This window comes from Octopus bimaculoides, chromosome 6 (assembly GCF_001194135.2).
Source record: "Octopus bimaculoides isolate UCB-OBI-ISO-001 chromosome 6, ASM119413v2, whole genome shotgun sequence".
NCBI lineage: Eukaryota > Metazoa > Mollusca > Cephalopoda > Octopoda > Octopodidae > Octopus > Octopus bimaculoides.
The window spans coordinates 55,229,864-55,235,506 of record NC_068986.1 but is presented as its reverse complement, the minus strand read 5'-3'; the positions used below and the strand labels follow the sequence as shown (position 1 = coordinate 55,235,506).

Below are 5,643 nucleotides of genomic sequence, written 5' to 3'. Positions count from 1 at the left end.
ATAACACACACACACACACACACACACACACACACACACACACACACACACACACACAAGAATTACTAGAGAGACATTAAATATTTTGCGAATTTTATTTACGTTCTGCTTTCTACTGAAAGCAGAGGTGAAATTCTGAGTTGAATATAACTCATTAAAATCTACCCCAATCCACCGTTTTATGTTAAGACTCCAATATCTACAATAAAATGTTTTTGGCAAGAATACAAATAATTTGATTGATATACAATACGCATGAGAGGAATAATTTTATCTATTAGTGTTACTAGTTGAAATAGCTCAGTTGGGAGATCGTTAGACTGAAGATTTAAAGGTCCCTAATTCAGTCCCCTGCTTCGGCATCTGCCGGCTGGTCTACATTCTTTTTCTTTCGTGCTTTGTATTGTGCTTTCGTTCAAATTTTGTTTTAGCCATGAAGAATTTTTCCTTTACTTGATCTTTTTCTTTCATTCATTTCATATGAGATTCAGTCCATCTTCTATTCCAGGTTCCGGTTATTTCATCTAGCTTGTCTATCAAAACACTTGATTTGTAATATTACATCAATATTCTGCGATTTCGATCCTAGGTTCCAGTCAATCTTCTTTGTCAAAACACCAGATTTATAGAATTATATTAGATAAATTTTCTACGATTTTCTATTTTTTGTATAAACCTCATGTTCCCTTGCATTTTAGTCTCAAACAATTTCTGACTACACCTTTCGCCCAGTTTGCATCATGAGCCTTGCATTTTCTGAGGAAATTCTTGAATTTACTCAGTTTTTATTTAATATTTGCATTGTTTTTTCCTTAAGATATTGCATGACATTTCTAATCGTTTTAACGACATTTCTTTCCGTTTCATTCTTCTAATCTTGACACCTGGAGTAGCCGTCCGAAAATGTCTCCACGGTATTACTTATCTATGAGATAAGATCATAGCTAGAACGAAATCCATACAAAGGATAATCCTGAAAATACAACTATAATAAACTATAGTGATATGAAGGGTATAAATCATACATAATACGAGAGAATGCAAGTGAATGCAAGGCGGCGAGCTGGCAGAAACGTTAGAACGCCAGGCGAGATGCTTAGCGGTATTTCGTCTGCCGTTACGTTCTGAGTTCAAATTCCGCCGAGGTCGACTTTGCCTTTCATCCTTTCGGGGTCGATAAATTAAGTACCAGTTACGCACTGAGGTCGATGTGATCGACTCAATCCGTTCGTCTGTCCTTGTTTGTTCCCTCTATGTTTAGCCCCTTGTGGGCAATAAAGAAATGAAATGAGAATGCAAGTGAAATATTTCTGTCAAGAGTTCTATAAAATCTAAGAATAACGCGCCAGTCACAATGATCTGCGACTGATTATTATGCTCATCCTACTATGCTTGCAATTTATTGAGGCCCTGAGAGGAAAACTATGCAGATTAGATGAAATTAGATGTCCAATAGTTAATAGTTAATGTTAAAAAACGGTGGCAAAGAAATCTGGTGAGAAATCTGGACTATAGCTTTAGATTTCTACTCATAATTACAGGGGCACTCGGTAACGTTACGAACAGTCTTGATACCAGTTTTGTGAGACTGGATTTCACAAAACCAGAAAGAACACGCTTGATCAAGAGATCATAGCTTAAAGACACTGTGAAAATATGTAAAAAAACTGAATGAGTTTAGCATTTATAATGATCTCCATATGGAATAACATCCACACCTTCTCTGCGTATGCACAAATATGTATATTCACACATGTACACACATTCATGCGTGCATGTATACGTATATACAAACACGCGTACGTATGGACATACATATACACATATAAAGTACATATATATAAGACTATGTTGTAGATGCAGTGTAAAATCCAATAAAGAACTTTGTTTCTAGGCTAAGAAAAGGGTATTTCTCCAGTGGTGAATAATTCGGAAAGCAAAACCAGGTAAACACGCAATTCACATATTTTCGACCGAAGAGCTTGGAACAATAATTTCAGAGGTTTTCGGTCTCTAATAAAATTTATCAAGCATCACTGAGTCGTCTTTCTTTCTCTCTTTCCCTTTTTTCTTACCTATGTTTCTCTGTTCCACACCAAATTAGTGTATCCGCTAGATAGCTAGTTTTAATACTTTGCAGTATTTAATTATGTTCTGATTTCAGCTGTAATACTGGGCGCTGATAGTGGGTGGTCAATAAAATCAGTTATGGTAAAATACTGAGTTGGATATAATTGATTAAAATTCCCTCAGTTTCTGTTAATTCCAAAATCTACAATAAAAAGTCTTTGACAGAAATATAAATAATTTGATCGATATACGAGTGACATCGATAATTTTGTGAAACATTGTCGCCAACCGAAATTGTTCAGTCGGGAGAGCGTTAGACTAAAGGTCTTTGATTCAATCCCGAGTTTTGACAGCTGGTAGTCGGTTTGCTTCCCTTTCGTACTTAATTCTCTCTACGTTAAAATCATATGTTAGCCCTTAAGAACTATTCATTTCAATATTTTTTGCCCGTTCATTTCACATCGAATTCAACCCGACTTACAATCCATGTCCCAGCTTTTCTATCCAGCTCCTCACATATAAGCTATATATATATAGTATCATATTGCATCAATTTTCTGCGAACTTCTGCCATTTGATACCTAACGTCATGCTCTTTCTTCACGACCTGCTTTACAGCCTCAAAAAATTTATGACTCCTTTCATTTTTGCCCGAGAAAATATTTGACTGTTTACTTCCTGCCCATTTGCAGTTTTTTTTCATTCTTTAACATCTAAACCAGCTATATCTAGCCAAAATATGTCTTTATTCTACTTGTTTTACTTTCAAACCAGCCAGCTGATTTTAGCTGCAGCTCTGACTAGTGACGATGGCAGAATTAAAGAAATATGTCATAGTAAAGTACTAAGCTTGTTATAATTGATTAAAGTGACCTTAAATTTATCGCTTTGTATTAAAAATCCAGTATCTGTATTAGAATGTCTTTGGCAAGAAAGTAAATAATCTATTTGAGAGATAATACAAGTGACATTAATAGTTTAGATATAAAATATCACCAGCCGAAATAGCTCAGTTGGGAGAGCGTTAGACTGAAGATCTAAAGGTCCCTGGTTCAATCCCGGGTTTCGGCATCCGGTGGCTGGTCTGCTAGTTTTCTTTTTCGTTGTCTTTTTTTTCCCTTGGAATTTTGCTTTACCCCCGAAGAACTATTCCTTTCATTAGTTTATCTTCGTTCATTTCATCTCGAATTCATTCCATGTCCCATCTATACCACCTAGCTTTCCTTTCTAACACTGGATTTATAATGTTATATCAATTTACAGCGACTTTCTACCATTTTATGCCGAACCTCATTTTCTCACACATAGTATGTGAGAATGCTAGTGAAATGTTCCTGTCAAGACGTCAATAAAATGCAAGAATAACACGCCAGACATAATGATCAGGGACGGATTATTATGCTTATCCTACTATCTTCGCAATTTATTGAAATTTTGATGAGAAAACTTTGCGGATTAGTTGAAATCAGATGCCCCATAAATATCAACATACTGTTAAAGATTGGTAACAAAGAAAACATCTGTACCGAACTCATGAGAAATCCGAACTCCTCCTTGGAGAACTTGGTAATGTGACGAACTGCCTCGGTACCAATTTCAAGAATCTGGGTTTCACAAAACCCAAAAGAACTCAATTAAGAGATTACAGCTACAAGCCATTAAAGACACTGTGAAAATATGTAAAACATGGAAAATGTTTAGTATGTAATATGATCAACATACGCACTCAAGTGTTCGTGTACCTAAACATGTATATTTATACGCGTACAAGCACATTTGTGTATATGCATACATATAAACATACATTCGTAAATACACGCACACGAACACAAGACACTCCAGTTGACGCTGTAAAGTAGTTCGTTCTCCATTGGTGAGTAATTTGAAAAATAATCCAGATAACCATACAAACATATAGTGTTGACCGAAGATTACGAACGGAAAACTCGGAGTAACAATTTCCGAAGTATTTGGTTTTTGATAGTAAAATGTACAGAGTACTCTTTACTCTTTGTTTTCACTCACACAAAATAAAATGAGCAACATAACTGCAGATAGAGTGTGTGTCTTTCTCTTTCTCTCTCTCTCTTTCACACCTCTCTCCTTTTCTCTTTGTATATGTGTGTGTGTGTGTGTGTGTGTGTGTGTGTGTGTGTGTGTGTGTGTGTGTGTGTGTGTGTGTGTGTGTGTGTGTGTGTGTGTGTGCGCGTTGAATTAAGAAATGTTCTATATAACAGTATATTTTAGTTGTTAGCAGAATATATGAGAGTTTGTATGGCTATTTTTATTGTTATCTGCTAGCGCGCATTTAATTGTGAGTACTTGTTTATTTCGGATATCTTTTGTTATATCTGTAGCAGCTATAGAAATAACGTCTGTAAATTCTCCCAATTCTTCCATAAGAAATTTATTTCTCTATTGTCCACAGGGGGCTAATCATAGAGGAGACAAAGAAGGACAAACAAAGAAATTGTAAAAGAAGAAAGACATCCATTGGTCACAAGTTAGTAGAGACTGTGAGACTTAATAGTCAACGACGTAGCCTGATCCAAGTCCCCTGAACTACTAAAAAGAGTAACCCATAAATTACACAATTCCAATTTAAAAGGGTTTGGATACATGGGTTATACACTCTTCGATATACAAAAAGACATGTTTTATCGTATCTCTGTTCGAAGACGGCTAACATCGGGTTAAACAACAACAGCTACGCTGCGAAAGTAACGAACAGAGCATGTGGCAGCCTGACCAGTTAGAAACAGCAGCCAAATCTTACTCAAATCATATCCTTCCATCTTGAAAATTAAGAAACACCCATTAGATGTAGTAGTCCTAGACGTACCCATATTGGTAGAAGTAAATAAAAGTGACGGGGTCGATCGAGCTGGAATACCTTCAAGATCGAGCATTGAACGGGAAGTATCGGAGTTACTATTAAAAAAACGCATAGATATCAAATTGAATTTATATTCTATTTATATGTACAATAGGTATTCATTATCTTTTAATTTTAATTATATTATTATATAATACAGATGAGGTTCTTCTCATTTTTTATTTACACTGTTTTAAATAGTCTTCGAATTAATGTTTTGCTTTATATAAACATATTAATCTCTTCACCAACAATTTAATTACAATACAGATTATTACGTTTGTATATTTCTTGATGTTATCTTGATTTTTTTTTATAAAATAATGGAAAAAAAAAGGTACTATTCAAGAAGAGTGGTCCCTTTACCAAAAACAGGTAGTGTATAATTTATTTACTTTGTTTAAAAAAATTATTTACTTTGTGTAAAAAAATTATTTACATTGTTTACAAAAAAATCCTCATACATGTTTTGCGCATGACGCGCACTCGCGCTAGGTAGTCGTAGGATCGACTAGTCACGACTCGCTAGCGCGGATGCGTGAGTGTGCGAGTGCGCGCACCGCGACCACTCTTCTTGAATAGTACCGAAAAAAAAAATGCCAATAATAATTTCATGTACTGATAATTTTGAAAAATTTTGATAATACATTTTTAAATGATTTATTTTATATTTAGAGACGAACTTAAAACAAATAGCG

General features: G+C 35.0%; 1 non-coding gene across 1 annotated transcript; it reads left to right on the top strand.

The window, feature by feature from the left end:
- Nucleotides 1-3,068: 3,068 nt before the first annotated feature.
- Nucleotides 3,069-3,141, top strand: Trnaf-gaa (transfer RNA phenylalanine (anticodon GAA)). Its single transcript has one exon. It is a non-coding gene; the product is annotated as a tRNA-Phe (tRNA).
- Nucleotides 3,142-5,643: the final 2,502 nt, after the last annotated feature.